We start from the raw sequence: 17,473 nt of genomic DNA, 5'->3' as shown, positions 1-17,473 counted from the left end.
GAATTATTGCAATATGAAGTATAATTGCTCATTTTATATGAATATTCATAAGGCTTTTGCCCACCTCTTTTGTCCTCTGGGTATATTTGCAACCTGCGAGGGGAAATCAGCTTTCAACATAGTAACAGACTATAATTCAGAAGGCTTTTTTGAGTACCTTTGGGAGGGAATGTTAACTTTTCATCTGCAGGAGGGCAGTTTCAATAAGGGACTTGAGTAGAAGATTATAGAAGAAGAAAGCTTGTGGTTGTTTCCCTTGCTTTTCTCTTGGGACTAGGGAAGGAAGTGGTGGAGGTGAGCATAGCTGTATGCATTTTAGGACATTGTGTAGTTCTGTTTTTTCTTTCACTGTTGGTGTGGGCCAGCGGGTGAGGAATTTTATTTTCCTTGACTGCTTTAGCAGTAACTAGAGATTACAGAAGTTTATTAAATACATTAATCTAGAACTCCAAAACCCTCTAACCGGGAAAGTTTTCTCCTAGTTAAATAAAGACTGTTTTCATGTCTCCTTCCAACAATGCTTTCTGTTACTTGGCTATCTTGTTCTGGATTGATTCATTTTTCAGAGTGAATTCTATTACGGAGAGAGGAATTGAACCGATCTGAGCACTGCATTCCAAAACAAGGCAGTAGGTGGCACTCATTGACCTCTTATTCACAGAAAGGTGTTAGTATTAAAGTAGAGCAAGTGTTCAGCTCTACTTGGCTCTCACTGATGTGTGTTTTCACTGACAAGAAAAGCACTCCCACAGCCCTAGACCAGTGTTACTCAAACTTTGGTATGTAGAGGGAGAACCTGGGGTGCTTGCTTGTTAATGCACACTTCTGGGTCTTGCCCCCATGACTCTGATTCACCAGGTCTTGGGAGGAACAAGTTTCAGAAATCTATCTATTTATTTATTTAAATTATTTTTGAGAGGGGGGATAGGGACAGAGGGAAGGAGAGAATCTTAAGCAGGCTTCACGCTCGGCATGGAGTCTGATGCGGGGCTTGATCCCACAACCCTGGGATCATGACCTGAGCTGAAATCAAGAATTGCACGCTCAACCGACTGAGCCATCCAGGTGCCCCCAGAAATCTTTATTAAAAAAAAAAAAAACCAGGGACTTCTAGATGATTCTGTTGTAGGGAACCACACTTGAGGATACTCCTCTAGTATGAAGAATGTGGTTTTAGTGCCACGTTTTAAGATGGCATTAATAATAGGTACTATTTACTGGAATCTCATTATTTGCTAAGGTCTGTGATAGTATTTTATATAACTCTTCACAGTATCCTGCAAACTGTAGATACTGTTTTGTCATTTTATAAAGGAAGAAACCGAAGTACACAGAACTCAAATAATTCTCTCGGTCACATGGTATGTAAAAATAGCGGAGCTACGATTTAAACAAGGTTCCTAAAGTACCTGGTTCTGTGTACCTAATGAATAGACAGATGGGTTTCGCGCCTCTCCAGTTAACCTAACGCATGGGTGAAAAGGCCAAGGGCTCAGGGCAATAAGCCATGAAGGCTAAGGACAGATTCACTCTGGGTCCTAAGTTACTGCGGCATGGCTTCATGGAAATAACACTGGAGTGGTAAAAGGCTACCTCCATTCCAGTCCTGGCACACTCATTAACCAAAAGAAGGCCCTGGGCGGGTCCCTTCTCTCCTTGGCTTCTATTTTGTTTATCTACAGAACAAGAGGTTCGGTGTTTCTTGTAGACCACCTTCAGATTCACTTGAATTACTGGTTTAAAAGATGCCTGGTGCTACTCTCACACTAAGTGAATCAGAATGTGGCATGGGCACTTAAACTTTTCACAAATGCCGCAGTGATGTGCATACTGGAGAATCACTGGACTAGAGGGTCTCTCTGTTCTCTTTCAGTGCAGCTGTTCCATGATTCTTAGCCTGGGAATTGTGAATTCCTCAGGTGTGACCAAAACAAGCCAGGTGGCGAATGGACTCCATAACTATTTTAAAAGAGGTAAGGGCAAAACAGACCTTGGATTCTAATGAAGAAAATTGGCTGTGAGCTAAGGTGAAGCCTTCATTTGGAAATTCTTCTGATGTGTTAAAAAGTATAATTGTAGCAAAAAAAGTAGTTAAAAAGTATAATTGTAGCAAACATGTAGCACTGTTTTAAGCACTTTATATACATCATCTCAACGAAACTTTCCCATTGCAACAAAAGCAGAGTACATCTGGTTAGTTTCTATGGTTGAGAGTACATTTTCTAACACAAATGAACATTTTTGGTTCCTACTTATAGTTTAAGTTTACATGTTCGGAAACAATGGCTGTTAAGTATTACTTTTGTTGTTATTATTATTTTTTAAGTAGGCTCCATGCACAACGTGGGGTTTGAACTCCCGACCCAGAGATCAAGAGTCACATGCTTTACCAACTAAGCCAGCCAGGTGCCCCGGTTAATTTTTGTTTAATGGTGATCTCTGAAACTCTTGTAATTTCCTTCTTTGTCAGGTAATTATGATAGACTTAAACTTTTTTTGCTGGAGTGTAGCATATTCAGAAAGCACACTAAGCATAAATACATAGCTCAGTAAGTGAACTAGTGAACATGCTCAAGTAACTAGGTGGATAGAACCTGACAGCAACTCCGAAGTCCCCTTCATGCCCAAGCCCAGTTACTAACCCCCTTCTCTTCCCCCGAGGTAACCATTATCCTGACTTTTAACATAGGATAGATTTTTTTAAAGTTTACTTATTTATTTTGAGAGAGAGAGCACACACATGCAAGAACGAGTGGGGGAGGGGCAGAGAGAGGGAGAGAGAATCCCAAGCAGGCTCCACGCTGTCTGCACAGAGCCTGACACAGGGCTCCAACCCAAGAACTGTGAGATCATGACCTGAGACAAGATCAAGAGTTGGCTGCTTAACTGACTGAGCCACCGAGGCTCAGACTTTTTTTTTTTTTTTTTTAAATTTTTATTTATTTTTGAGAGAGAGAGAGACAGAGTGTGAGCAGGGGAGGGGCAGAGAGAGAGGGAGACACAGAATCTGAAGCAGGTTCCAGGCTCTGAGCTGTCAGCACAGAACCCGACACGGGGCTCGAACTCATGGACTGTGAGATCATGACCTGAGCTGAAGTCGGACGCTTAACCAACTGAGCCACCCAGGCGCCCTGCCCAGACTCAGATTTTTAAAAAGTGATTAGCTTTTGGTTTTTTTCAACTCAATTTATTGGGCAATCCTTACAGGCCTGGTGCGAGGGTTCAAACAGTGGAAGAGGAAACAGCCCTGCCCCGTGGAGCTCATGCTGTGATAGGAAAGACAGACTGTAAATCAGTGATTGCAAGAGTTTACTGTGCTGCATATTAGGGAAGTGGAGGGATGAGGCTATGCAGGCAGACATCAGGTGTCCTGAAATACAGTTACTGCTTTTTGGAAAAGTAAAGAGTTGCGTTAGAATGCCAACTTGAGTTCTGTTTTTAACACTATGAACATGAGGACCACTTCATGCTTCCGCAAGTTAAGATGGTTGTGGGATGCAAAGGAAAAATATACTGTCATTGGAGCGGACTCAAATTTACCAAACCTTATAAGGCTCCAGCTAAGCCCCAGGGGAAAGACAGGTGAAGTGTACTGCAAACATTGCAAAATAAAATGAGTGCGTTTTCTGTAAGTGATGAAAAATAGTAGAGTCTTTTCCTTTCCTTTCCTTTCCTTTCCTTTCCTTTCCTTTCCTTTCCTTTCCTTTCCTTTCCTTTCCTTTCCTTTCCTTTCATTGATTGTTTCTTTTGAGAGAGAGCGTGAGCATGAGTGGGGGAGGGCAGAGAGGGAGGAAGAGAGAGAATCCCAAGCAGGCTGCGCCCTGTCAGCATGGAGCCCAATGGGGGCTCGAACTCCCAAACTGTGAGATCATGACCTGAGCCGAAACCAAGAGCTGGACACTCAACTGACTCAGCTACCCAGGCACCACCCCTTCTTTTCATTTTAATGCAGAGGTTGTAATAATGATTTCAGTTGATTAAGATGGGCCCACTCACATATGTAGGTTTAAAACAGGAAATGTTTTGGGAGTAAGTAAGCTTCCAGACAGATTCTAAAGCAGGAGAAAGTTGCATAGGTGATATTAACACCAGTTTGGGCCCTTTTCCTTAAGCCTGTGTCTCTGATGTAACTGTCTAGGGTCAGATTTCTATATGAGAGTTTTCTTTATTTTTAAGTCAAACCAGCCAAAACGTCAGATATATCTGTTATGGAATCGCAAATACATTGGTTGGAAGAAAAAAAATATTGGTAGGTAAGTCACACTTTTTCACTCAAGTAAAATTTTTTTTGTGTTTGTTCAGTAGGGACTTGAATGAATCATTATATTCACTTATGGCCCAAAGAGATTCAGAAAAATTCCACTCTGTAAAATAAGGGATGGCAATATTAATATCAAACAAAGTGGAGTTTAAGGAAAAGGCATTAAATAAAACTAAAAGGGTTGTTGAATACACATATGGAGAAACATGTTCTGCAGTCAATTTGAGAAAATTTCTAGACCTCCTGAAGGTCATCTATAAATTCCAAGTATCTGTAGTGGACCCCAGGGTAAGAAATTCTGATTTCAGTGATTTAAGTTCATGTATCTATCTGGCCACAGTTCTTTGTTCTTTCCCTATATCCATGCCCGTTGCAATGTGACTTTGCAGGTCCTCTTATAAAGAAGTGGAGTTGGGGTTCTTGGGGTTCTGTCAGTGTGGAGCCTGCTTGGGATTCTCTCTCTTTCCCCCCCTTTCTCTGCCCCTCCCCTGCTCACGTGCACCTGTGTGTGCGCTCTCTCTCTCTCTCTCTCTCTCTCTCTCTCAAAATAAATAAATAAAAACTTAAGAAAGAAAGAAAAAGTGGAATCTATTCTGACCTCTTGAATTTGGGCTGGCTTTGTGACTTCTTTAGCCAGTAGAATGTGCCAGAAGTGACAGTTTGCAGTTTTCAGCCTAGGCCTTGTGTGCTTCCCCTTTCTTTCTTACACCTCTGCTTCTGCCACGTAAACAAGTCCAGGCTAACGTGCTGGAGGGTGAGAGGCCACGTGGAAGAACTGTGGGCCCCCAGCTTACAGCCAGCCAACCATTAGACAGCCCATCTTACATCGCCACTGCTATCTACCCAACCAAAAACTGATTATGGAAGCATGAATGAACTCTGTTGAGACTATAAAAAACCACCACAACTGACCTATAGACTCATGAAAATTAGTAAGTTCTTATTGTATAAGCCGCTGAGATTTGAGGTGGTTTGTTATATAATAACAGCTGTGATAAACACCTGTCTGTTCCAAATGTCTGTAAGAATTTGTAAAATTGATTCCAGGCTTATCAGAAAGAAGACCTTGGTAGATTCCCCCAAATAGGAATTATATAGATCACTTTTGGGCTGCCTAGGGGGTTTAGTTGGTTAAGCATCTGACTTTTGATTTCAGCTCAGGTTATGATCCCAGGTTCATGGGATTGAGCCCCATGTCCAACTCTAGACTGGGAGGGGAGCCTGCTTAAGATTGATTCTCTCTCTCTCTCTCTCTCTCTCTCCCTCTCCCTCTCCCTCTCTCCCTCTCTCCCTCTCTCCCTCTCTCCCTCTCCCTCTCCTCTGCTCATGCATGCTCTCTCTCTCTTAAAAACAAATATACATATATATGTATATCATTTTAAAAAATCCTACTGCCCTAAAACTAGAAATTTGTTCTTTTTAAAAAGAAAGTTTAAACATAATCTACTTGATAATAGAACACTCCTAACTCTCGGTTCTTGGAGGAAAAAAAAATCCTGAAATAGACAGATCCTGTGAGCCCAGTCAAGAATTACCAATGAAAAAAATAGGTATGAGAAAAAGGCATAAAGCATGCAAAGAAAATTAGGAATTCTATGTAGAAATGTGCTGGATCATTTCATTGCCCACTTGCGTGACCTGGAACTACATTTCCCAGAATCCCCCTTTCTTTACGGTTCTGGTTTAGAGTTGGCCAAAAGATCAACTTGAGTAATACTTGAGAGTTGGAAATGATGCCCTCACAATCATTTTGGCATCCTAATAGCTATAACAGTGGTATAAGACATCACAATAAGGCAGCAGGTGTCTAATTCTGACATCTTCTAAGAATGATTTGAGCAAAAGGGGATTATTAGAGACTATTAGCTAGCTCAAAGGATTTCCAAGTGGCCCAAGAACTAAGTTTTAAAGCTACATGCAACCTGGATGATACAGCCACAAAAATACTCCCTCCACCACTACAGGACTGTTTAGTGGAAAGACCACCCATGATGCTATGGACTCAATACCAGGATCCATTGTAGCTGCTCTATAAAGGCCAGATGTCTGTATTATGCTTTCTAGAATATGTACTCTGTCAGTCTTTGGCCACCTCCTCACATTGTTTTCTTTCTTATCTGAATCTCTCATGGGTATAAATTATTGGCAGAAATGTCATAGGACTTGAACCTTAGCTATAAGGGTGTCTAGAACTGTACTTTTTAGTTTTCTGAACTTGTAAAGCATGCCCATGTTCTCTAGCCAGAGACTGCTGTGAACACATAACTGAGTGAGGTGGGTTCATTACTTGTTGCAGCAAGGGAGAGCACACATCATAAGGAACGATGAGAACCCTCCATAAGAGGGTGTTAGATAGAACCTTTATAGAATTTGACCTTTGGTTGGGTGATTTGTGGAGGGCCTGAGGAAGCAAGGATTCACTCTAGGTAGGATGCCATCTGAAAGTTGGGGTGAGGGGAATTTTATGATTTAAAATCTCAATAGATTTTATAAATAGGTAAACTAGAGGGGAAAAAAAGGTATAATTGGTAAAGAATTAACAGTCACTTATTTTAGCCAGGAGAGGGAGATGTTTGGTATTTTGTGGGTGGCACAGGACCTTATTTTTGTCTGTGCTTAGGAAAAATTATAGTGTGGACTTGCTTTATCTCATTTAGTCATGGTCTCAGAGTGACCTTGTCTGAGCTGATATTCTGTGAGATGGTTTATGTCCAATGGGAGAACAACACAGGTTAGTGTTGAATGTCTGGCCAGCTTCCGAATGTCAAGGGCTGCTCTTTTCTTCATCAAGTACAACATAGAATGGAATTGGAGTGGCTATTGGATAAGCAGATTTATTGTATTTACCCCAGGTATCATCATACTTACTGGTGAAACTGGTGTTCCCCACCAGAGTCAAGTTTGCCCACTGTCCATGGTCATTTAATATTTTCCAAAAGTTTAGTGAAAATAGTAAGACAATGAAATAAGAGAAAAAGCTTCAGAAAGGAGGAGATAAATTACTACTTGCGTGTAATTGCCTACCTGGGCATTGAAGAAAAGCAACTGAAAAATTATTAAGAGTAAGAAGTGTTGAACAAGTCTGTTGGTTACAAAATCAGTACACAAAAATCAACGCTTATCTTTTAAATCAACAATTATCAGTTAGAAAATACAATTTTAAAAAGGCATTAAGATAGAGGCTAAATATAAGATATCTAGAAATAAACTTGACGTAAGAAAAGTATGCAGGACCCATATAAATAAAACTAAAACTTCACTGGGAGACGTGAAGTCTTAAATAAATGGTAAGGCATACCACATTCTTGGATGGCATCTCAATAATTCTGCCATTTCAATTCTAATAAAAATGTCAAAAGTATTTTTTTTTAACTAGACAATATAATTCTAAGGTCACCTGGGAAGATTAATAAAGGGCTGAAGAATTTTTGGAAGATTGAAGGCTGACTTACACTGTTAGAAAGAAAGATTTATTATCAAAGTAACATGATTCTTGTGTAAGAATAAAAATAGCCCCCTAAACAGAGTCAAGTATATACATTTGGTATAAGGTAAAGGTGGGATTTAAGTGTTCTTAGGCTTCTGCTTAAGATATAGAAAGCTGTTAAGCTAACCTAATAATGAGGAAATGACAGAGAAACTACAAAATAATTACTTTTGTTGATCCCAGGAGGTAGGTGAGGTTGTGAGGCCACCGAGTAGCCTGATTCAGAAGAGAAAGCAGTTCCTCTCCGCTGAGACGGGCTTCGCCACCTCTGGGCTCTGGCGGACCACAGGAGCCTGAGACACCTCCACTCTCCATGTGGGTGAGAAGAAACCAGCTGTCGAATGTACCACTATCATCCATCTGTGCCAAGAGTGTAAATCGGGGATAGTGGAGGTCGCCGAGAAGTGTCACGCTCAGCGGTAACCTTTCCCACAGACTTCCACCACGTGCTCACGAGAAATATGGGGGGCAGGAGCCTGGCTCTCTCCAGCCCACCTCGGAGGTACAGGCAGGGCAGAGGCAATTGATTAATGGTGGTTGGGGGACACAAAATGTCATGTGCTTCCTGGGTTCTTCTCTCTTAGGCATCAAAAGCCTTAAGCTACCAGGGTCACAGACGGCGGCACTTGCTCACAGGGCTTCAAGTGCTGTGGGGCACAAGGCCCTGTCCGTTCCACTGGACAATTTCCCCTTGAATGTAGACTAAAGCTTCAAGTCTCCAGGGTGGCGAAGTCTATTACTCCCAGGGCAGACAGACAGAGATGCATCGCTCAGTAGCTTCATGAAAGGCATTTGATAAAATTGAATATCCATTTGTGATAAAAACTCTCAGCCAAGTAGAACTGCCTCATCGGATAAAGGACATCTACAAAAACCCTACAGCTACCATCATCCTTAATGGTGAAAGACTGAACCTGTGTACCCTGACGATGGGATACTACTCGTCAATAAAAGATGAATTACTGATACAAGCAACAATATGGACAGATCTCAAAAGTATCGTTTTATGTGCAAGAAGGCGGACTCAAAAGGCTAGAAACTGTATGTTCATGTTAGGTTGACGATCAGGAAAAGGCACAACTGTGGGAACAGCAAACAGATCGGTGGTTGCCAGGCGCCGGGGTGTGGGACTCACTACAAAAGGGCACAAATGAACTCTGTGGGATGATGGTGGTGACTACACACCTGTGTATGTTTGTGAAAATTCATAGAACTTTACCCTTAAGAGGATAAATTACATCTCAGGAAACCTGACTTTTATTTATTTATTTATTTTTAAATGTTTATTTATTTTTGAGACAGAGGGAGACAGAGCAGGAGTGAGGGAGGGGCAGAGAGAGAGGGAGACACAGAATCTGAAACAGGATCCAGGCTCTGAGCCGTCAGCACAGAGCCTGATGCGGGGCTCGAACCCACGAACCGTGAGATCGTGACCTGAGCCGAAGTCGGATGCTTAACCGACTGAGCCACCCAGGCGCCCAAAACCTGACTGTTAAAAGCATGGTTCAGGAAGAAAGTATTGTGCTGTAAGCAGTGCCAAAGTAATTGCTAAACCATCTGAGGAAAAAAAAACTTTTAATTTCTCACATCGTAAAATAAGATAAATTTTAATGGATTAGAGATATGAATGAAAAAAATCAAACCATTAAAAACTTAGAAACATGCAGGAAATTTAGGTGACGAATACATAGGGGATCAAAGCCTAAAGCACACGGAGGTGAAGACCTTAACCGTCAAGATAGTGATTACCAAGAGGTAAGAGGAGTGTGTCCTTGAGAAAGGACCTTCAGCAGGAATCTCTCTTCCCTCTCCCTCCCCCAACCCTGTCCTCTTCCCCCTTCCCCTCCGTCCCCTCCCCCATCTCTCTATCTCCATCTCAATAACACAGATGACAGTTATATGGACAGTTGTCATGATTATTTATCACGGTGCAGCCTTCTGTTTTTGTGCCATATTTTATAATAGGAAAAAAGGGTAAAATTGAGGTCCAAATGTAATTTTCTACATTTTACAACACAGAGGATTTAGGCACAGAGAAGCAGAATCTATTGAAGATTAATTTCTCCCATTTCCTCTCCCAATTCCCCACTCCCAGTCCAATGCTCTGCTAGCCAAAGCAGCCACATTTTTTGGAACAAGTTAGCAGACTCTGAACCTTATAAACCAAGGCCAGTTTGAAAGGACCTAGGTTACAGATATGTGATGTTTAATTAAAAATGAACAAATGGTAAATTCTGAGTTGGAATGGAAAAAGCCTTTTAAACATCAAAGTAAAGGCAGAAGCCATAAAGGAAAAGATCAATAGATTTGACTACTCTCATGTTAAAAATGACATACAAATTTTAAAGTATCAAAGCAAAATCAAAAGACAATATACAATTGGGGAAAGTATTTTTAAAATACATGGAAAAAATAAATACATAAAAAAACACATGGCAGGTAACAGGTTAACATTCTTGACCTACACAGAGCCCTTAAATCAATAAGACTAATATCCCAATAGAAAAATGGCAAGGAATATGATTGGCCATTTTTAAGGGAAGAAATACATATTTTTAACAAGCATCTAAAAATATTCATTCTGGAGTGCCTGGGTGGCTTAGTTGGTTGAGCATCTGACTCTTGATTTTGGTTCAGGTCATGATCCCAGAGTTGTGGGATCAAGCCCCCCATTGGGGTCTACGATGAGGATGAGTTTCTCATCCCTCTCCCTCTGCCCCTCCCCTGCTCATACTCTCTCTCTCAAATAAAAAAAAAAAACTGAAAAAAACCTAAAAATAAAAATATTCATTCTCTCTAGTAATCAAATCATTGGACATTAAAAATGTGCACTTGTCATACATTCAATTGTCCAGGATTAGAGAAGATGGAAACATCTAGAATGGAGAAGCTGTAGAGAAAAGGGCACTCTGAAGTATGTGGTAGGAGAGCAGTTCAGCAACATTAACAAGAGCCTCAAAAATTATGTATTCTTTGATTTAACAAATTATGCACAGGAGTGCCTGGGTGGCTCAGTCGATTAAGCATCTGACTTCGGCTCAGGTCACGATCTTGTGGTTCGCGAGGTTGAGCCCCACATTGGGCTCTGTGCTGACAGTTCGGAGCCTGGAGTCTGCTTTGGATTCTGTGTCTCCCTCTCTCTCTGCCCCCCCCCCCTGCTCTCTCTCTCTTTCTCAAAAATAAGTAAACATAAAAAAATTTAAAAAAACCAAATTTATTTATTTAAAAAACCCCCAAAGATATTTATAATAGTGATACATGGAAATGACCCGAGACATCCCAGTGATGGGGAGCTGGCTAGGTTATGCTATTTTTGTGCACCTGGGCATTTTCTAGCCCAAATGGCACCTTTGTGTGACCTAGGAGAAAAGGCTCCTCTTGCTCGAGGGAGACCTCACCACATGCCAGTCCCACAGCTTATGCAGGCAGTGGCTTGTACATTGGACACCAAGGCTCTGATAATGCACAGTGTGGTGCTATAGTATGTAGCCATTAAAGCACATGTTTGAATAATTTTGAATGACATAAGGATATGTTCATAATATGCTATTAATCACATAAAACATATGAAGCCCCAAGAGTAGTTTCTGGAACGTAACAAAAGCCATTCTTTTATTTATTTATGTATTTACGTATGTATGTATTTTTATAGAAAACCTAGATTTACTTGTTAAACTCTTACAAAGACAAAATAATTATCTGAATTACTTTGAGGACTTCATCCCAATTTCACTTGTTGTTATGGAGATGGACCTAAGAGGTTATAACAAAACAAACTGGTGAGAGACATGGTCAGAGGCACTTGTTAGTGGTAGTAAACGAGGCTGGGATGTTTCCCAAAGGGCTCCATGAAGATGCCTGAATGAATTTATCTGGGTCCCAAATTAGTAAAAAGACCCACAACCCTGTGGAGAATGAGCAGAGGCCAGGATTTCTCAGATCTCTGCCTTTTTAAGGGGTATGGGGATCCTTAGGTTCTAAAGGGGTGTATCTTAGACTCAGCCTCCCTCCTTCCCATCCAGTGTACCTGCACCTTCAAGGGCCTGCACATTCCCATCACGTAGGCCTGCTGGGTGACAGGCGATGCATAGAGTGGAGGCAGGAATTGTAGGCCTACTCAGAGGGTACCTATGCACAGAAAGTTTGGGGGTAGATGATAAACTACAAATACCCTCTTGGTCAAGTTAATTCGCCTTTGTTAATAAAGGCCATAGTATCCAATGCTCATGAGAACTTTTTGTCTCAGTATACTTTGTCTCTAAAAAGAGCTGGTTGGGGAAAGACAAAGACTCTCATCAACACCTACTCCATAGTAGAAGAGGCACCAAGTTATTTCCTACAGTTATTAGTAGAATCCCACAGCAGAGTAAATCATCCTCAGTGGTCAACATCTGCATACTCAAACTGAGCACCAATGGTTGGGGTAGTACCTCTCTCTATCCCCTCTTCACAATCTCACTGAATCTTCTGTCTGCTCTCCAGCCGTGTTATACTGGCTGCTCACAGACTGAGAAAGCATACCTTCTTATCTCTCCAGTGTGACTTGGCCTTACCCTGTTCGATGGGGTAGTCCTGCTTCACAGGTGTGAAGCGTAGGGATGTCTCCCCGCCCTTGTTCACGGGCTTCCACATCGTATTCTTCTCCACGGTGGTCGTCTGAATCTTCACCCTCAGGATCTGGATGCAAAGCCTGGCATTCACACATTGCAGCGAATATTGCCTCCGATGTAGGTTTATCACTAAGCACAGACCTAAATTGAGCAATAGGTTCAACATCATCATCACTGCCTTCTCCTCCTCCTCCTCTTTCTCCTCCTCCCCCACCTTCTTTTTCTTCTTCTCCTCCTCCCCCTCCTCCTTCTCCTACTCCTCGTCCTCCTTCTGCTTCTCCTCCCTCCTGTTCTTGTTCTTTTTGTTCTCCTTCTTCATCTTCCTCCCTTTCTTCTTCCTCTCCTCCTCCTTCTCCTCCTTCTTCTTCTTCTTCTTCTTCTTCTTCTTCTTCTTCTTTCTTCTTCTTCTTCTTCTCCCCCTTCTCCTCCCCCTCCCTCTCCTTCTTCTTCTTCTTGTTCTTCCTCTTCCTCCTCCTCCTTCTTCCTCTTCCTCTTCTCCTTCTCTCCCTCCTGCTTCTCCTCCCTCCTGTTCTTATTCTTGTTTTCCTTCTTTGTCTTCCTCACTTTCTTCTTCCTCCCCTTCTCCTCCTCCTCCTTCTTCTTCTTCTTCTTCTTCTTCTTCTTCTTCTTCTTCTTCTTCTCCTCCCCCTCCTCCTCCCCCTCCCTCTCCTTCTTCTTCTTCTTGTTCTTCCTCTTCTTCCTCCTCCTCCTCTTCTTGTTCTTCTTCCCCTTCCTCCTCCTCCTTCTCCTCCTTCTTCTTCCTCTTCCTCTTCTCCTTCTCCCCCTCCTGCTTCTCCTCCCTCCTGTTCTTGTTCTTGTTCTCCTTCTTTGTCTTCCTCCCTTTCTTCTTCCTCCCCTTCCTTCTCCTCCTCCTCCTCCTTCTTCTTCTTCTTGCTTTTCTTCCTCCTCCTCCTCTTCTTGTTCTTCTTCCTCTTCCTCCTTCTTCTTCTTCCTCTTCTCCTTCTCTCCCTCCTGCTTCTCCTCCCTCCTGTTCTTGTTCTTGTTCTCCTTCTTTGTCTTCCTCCCTTTCTTCTTCCTCCCCTTCCTTCTCCTCCTCCTCCTTCTTCATCTTGCTTTTCTTCCTCCTCCTCCTCTTCTTGTTCTTCTTCCTCTTCCTCCTTCTTCTTCTTCCTCTTCCTCTTCTCCTTCTCTCCCTCCTGCTTCTCCTCCCTCCTGTTCTTATTCTTGTTTTCCTTCTTTGTCTTCCTCCCCTTCTTCTTCCTCCCCTTCTTCTTCCTCCTCTTCCTCCTTCTTTTTCTTCCTCTTCTTCTTCTTCCTCTTTTCTTCCTTTTCTTCCTCCTCCTCCTCCTCCTCTTCTTGTTCTTCTTTTTCCTCCTCCTCCTCTTCTCCTTCTCCTCCTTCTGCCCCTCCTTCTTCTTCTCCTTCGCCTCCTCCTCTTCCTCCTCCTCCTCATGCACCCTGATATACAAATGCTCTTGTGGATAGGCATTTAGGTCCCTGGATGCCACATGAAGCTAATGATGGGGTATTTCATCAAGAATCCTAATCCAGAGCCATTTGACCAAGTCAGGTGGCTCTCAGCGATGCAAAGGGTGCCGGTGCCAAGGGCCTTGCTGCTCAGCACAGCCTTGGTATACGACTGCTGCTGCTGGAGCCCCTCAGTGGAGCAAGGCTGTAGGAAATTTTTGAGGAAGCTCATTGCTACAGGGAATGTGGAAACAGGCAGGGAAGGGAACTGAAACACAGCCATCCAGCTGCTCACCTCATCCTGCCCCAGGAAAAGCTATCATTTTAAAGGTAAAATTTTAAGTTGTGTACACAAGCCCAACTTAACAAAGTGATATATATATATATATATATATATATATAGAAAGAAAACTAGAAAAAAATTAAAAAGATAATATACCAGTATTTTAAGAATATTACATCTGGCTGATTAGAGTATAGGCAGCTTTTTAAAAGTTTTTTTTTTTTTAATGTTTATTTATTTTTGAGAGAGAGAGCATGAGTGGGGAAGGGGCAGAGGGAGACAGAGACGCAGAATCTGAAGCAGACTCCAGGCCCTGGGCTGTCAGCACAGAGCCCGACATGGGGCTCAAACCCACGAACTGTGAGACCATGACCTGGGCTGAGGTCAGATGCTTAATCTACTGAGCCACCCAGGCGCTCCTATAGGCAACTTTTATTCTTATTTTTTGCATTTTGCTATACTTTTGATATTTCCTAGGTGGAATATATATTGTCTAGGTGATTAGAAAAAAACAAAACAAAACATTAAATTCCAAAATCTATCTCATTTAAAGGACCGAGCAGAATGAACAATACAGCTAACCCAGAAGAAATGTGTGATTTTGGCTACTTTCATTACTTTGAGCTTTCACATAAAATCTTAAGCCTTATTGATAGAAAAATCAGTGGAGAGGAACTGTTAAGAAGGACATTTAGTGATAGTGAATGACCACACAGCAACGTGGAAATGAGCCCAGCCGGTGTGACACAGGCCTTTGACGTGCAGGTTGTAACCTGAGTAAAACTGTCTTCTGACCCAGCCCTGCTCAGCACAGATGTTAGGGGTCTAAAGAAAGCTTGGCACGGAGCAAAGAACAGATGGAGAACACTGTGGGAAGCCCCCGTGTCCTCCACGCAGTGATTAAGGAGGGAGATAAGGAGAGCAGTCTTTTTGGAGCTCATGCTTAAGCCTGAAGTGACTTTGTAACATGGCTAGTTACCTCTTTTATTTTATTTTAAAGTTTATTTATTTTGAGAGAGAGAGAGAGAGAGGACATGCACAAGCAGGGGAGGGGCAGAGAAAGAGGGAGAGAGAGCATCCCAAGCAGGCTCTGGGCTCTCAGTACAGAGCCCGATGTGGGGCTCGAACTCACAAACTGTGAGATCATGACCTGAGCTGAAGTTGGACGCTTAACGGACTGAGCCACCCGGGAGCCCCTAGTTACCTCTTTATATCTGAGTTCCCTGTTCTGAGAGGGTGTGGAGTGCAAATGAGGTGTGGAGTCCTTAATGGTTTGTTTTCCCTTAAGTCAATGGTAGTAATTACCAGTGTTAATGGGGAAGAGAAAGCCCATGACTGAGTGAAATAATCAGATGTTTGTGTCCCTAAAACTGAGCTTAATACTTACCCCACCCCTCTCTGCTTTCTTCTCTAATGTTTTCCTGCACTGTTTACAACCCCTCAGTGACCCCTCACAAGCTTCAGAACAAAGGTTAAACTCTTCACCTGGGCACAGAAAGACCTGCTTTTCGTTTTAGCATCTTCCCTTGTCACTACATCCTTTAACCATACCAAACTGGCTTTAGTTCTCTTGAACACTTGTGGCAGGTTATTTCATGTCTCTGGGCAGTTATAGTCTTACTAATATTATCAAATGCCTGCTGTGTGCCAGGCACTGTGCTGAATGTATTAGCCTGTGCCTTATACCAATCCTCTTATCTCCATTTTATAAACGAGAACCCTGAGGTTCAGAGACAGTAAATAATTTGCCTAGAATCACACAGTGAGTAAGTGGCAGAGTCAGAATTTGAACACAGTTTTTTTTTAAACTGATTTATTGAAGTATGATTGACATACAAAAAGCTATGGATATTTAATGGATACAACTTGATGAGTTTGGAGATATGTATAGACCTGGGGAACTATTATTACTATCAGTGCCATAAACTTATCCATCACTTTCAAAAATTTCCTCCTGCCCCTGGAACCCAGCTTTGACTCAGAGTTTGAATTCTTTTTTTTTTTTTTTTAATTGTGGTAAAGTAGATACAACAGAAAACTTCCCGTTTTAATCTTTTTTTAGTGTATGCTTCTGTGGCGTTAGGTCCGTTTACATTGTACAGCTATCATCACCACCCACTTCCAGAACTTTTCATCTTCCCCACCCAAAACTCTGTACCCATTAAACATAAACTCCCCAGTTCTCCTTCCTCCCAGTCGCTGGAAACCACCATTCTGCTTCTTATGAATTGGATCACTCTAACTTCATGTAGGTGGAATCAAACAATGTTTGTCTTTTTGTGATCGGCTCATGTAATTTAGCATCATGTCTTCAAAGTTCATCTATGCTATAGTACGTGTAGAATTTCCTTCCTTTTGAAGGCTGAGTAATATCCCATTACGTGTATACATCACATTTTGTTTATCCCTTCACCCATCAATGGGCGCTTGAGTTGTTTCCTTCGGCGATTGTGAGTATTGCCGCTGGGAACACGAGCGTACAAATATCTGAGTCCCTGTTTTCACTTCTTTTATTTATACAGAGGTTGAATTGCTGGATCATCTGGTAATTCTGTGTTTTGTGATATGCACAGGGTTGAAGATTGTAGGCCAGTCAAATTGTAGAATCCCCCTCAAGCTGGTTAGACTCAGTTTATGGTTTTGGCTGGAATGTCACAGATGTGGAGTTTTATCTCATCACACCCCAGGGCGTGGCACATGATGTCTGTTTGGCTACTGGTATTTTTAGCTTGGATCACTTATAATGCTGGGGCCTGCCGGGTGTCTCTACTGTAAAGTCTTTTTGTGATTAATAAGTATCTTGTGAGGAGATACTTTGAAACGACGTACATCTCCCTTTTCCCACCAGCCTCTCACCCACTGGATTTTAGCATTCATGGGGATGTTTCTTGATGAATAAGTTATTCCTGTGATGGTACCAAACAGAGATTTTTCTAATGCCATCATCGTTTCTTCTGCATTTATTCATTATCTCTCTGCTATAAAGAGCTTTCTCTTCTCATTTATTTATTCATCAATTTCTATCAGTATAGATTCATGGGTACTACTCTACCCAATGGGTTATAAGCTGTTACAATCATGACTTATTTATTTATTTTTAAATTTTATTTATTTATTTGTTTATTTATTTATTTAGAAAGAGAGAGTGAGAGCATGGGACCAGGGGAGGGGGCCTAGGGAGAGAGTGAAAGAATTAAAAAAAAAATTTTTTTTAATGTTTTATTTTATTTTTGAGAGAGACAGAGACAGAGCGTGAGTGGGGGAGGGACAGAGACAGAGGGAGACACAGAATCCAAAGCAGGCTCCAGGCTCTGAGCTTGTCAGCTCAGAGTCCGATGCGGGGCTCGAACTCACGACCTGTGAGATCATGACCTGAGCCGGAGTCGGACGCTCAACCGACTGAG

The 17,473-nt window shown here is 42.0% G+C and overlaps 1 pseudogene; it reads right to left on the bottom strand.

Moving 5' to 3' along the window:
• Positions 1-12,125: 12,125 nt before the first annotated feature.
• On the bottom strand, positions 12,126-14,018 carry LOC115507850 (annotated as a pseudogene).
• Between the last annotated feature and the right edge of the window lie 3,455 nt (positions 14,019-17,473).

The sequence above is a fragment of the Lynx canadensis genome, chromosome A1 (genome assembly GCF_007474595.2).
Source record: "Lynx canadensis isolate LIC74 chromosome A1, mLynCan4.pri.v2, whole genome shotgun sequence".
In the NCBI taxonomy this organism is placed as follows: domain Eukaryota; kingdom Metazoa; phylum Chordata; class Mammalia; order Carnivora; family Felidae; genus Lynx; species Lynx canadensis.
This window is presented reverse-complemented; position numbering and strand designations above follow the sequence as displayed.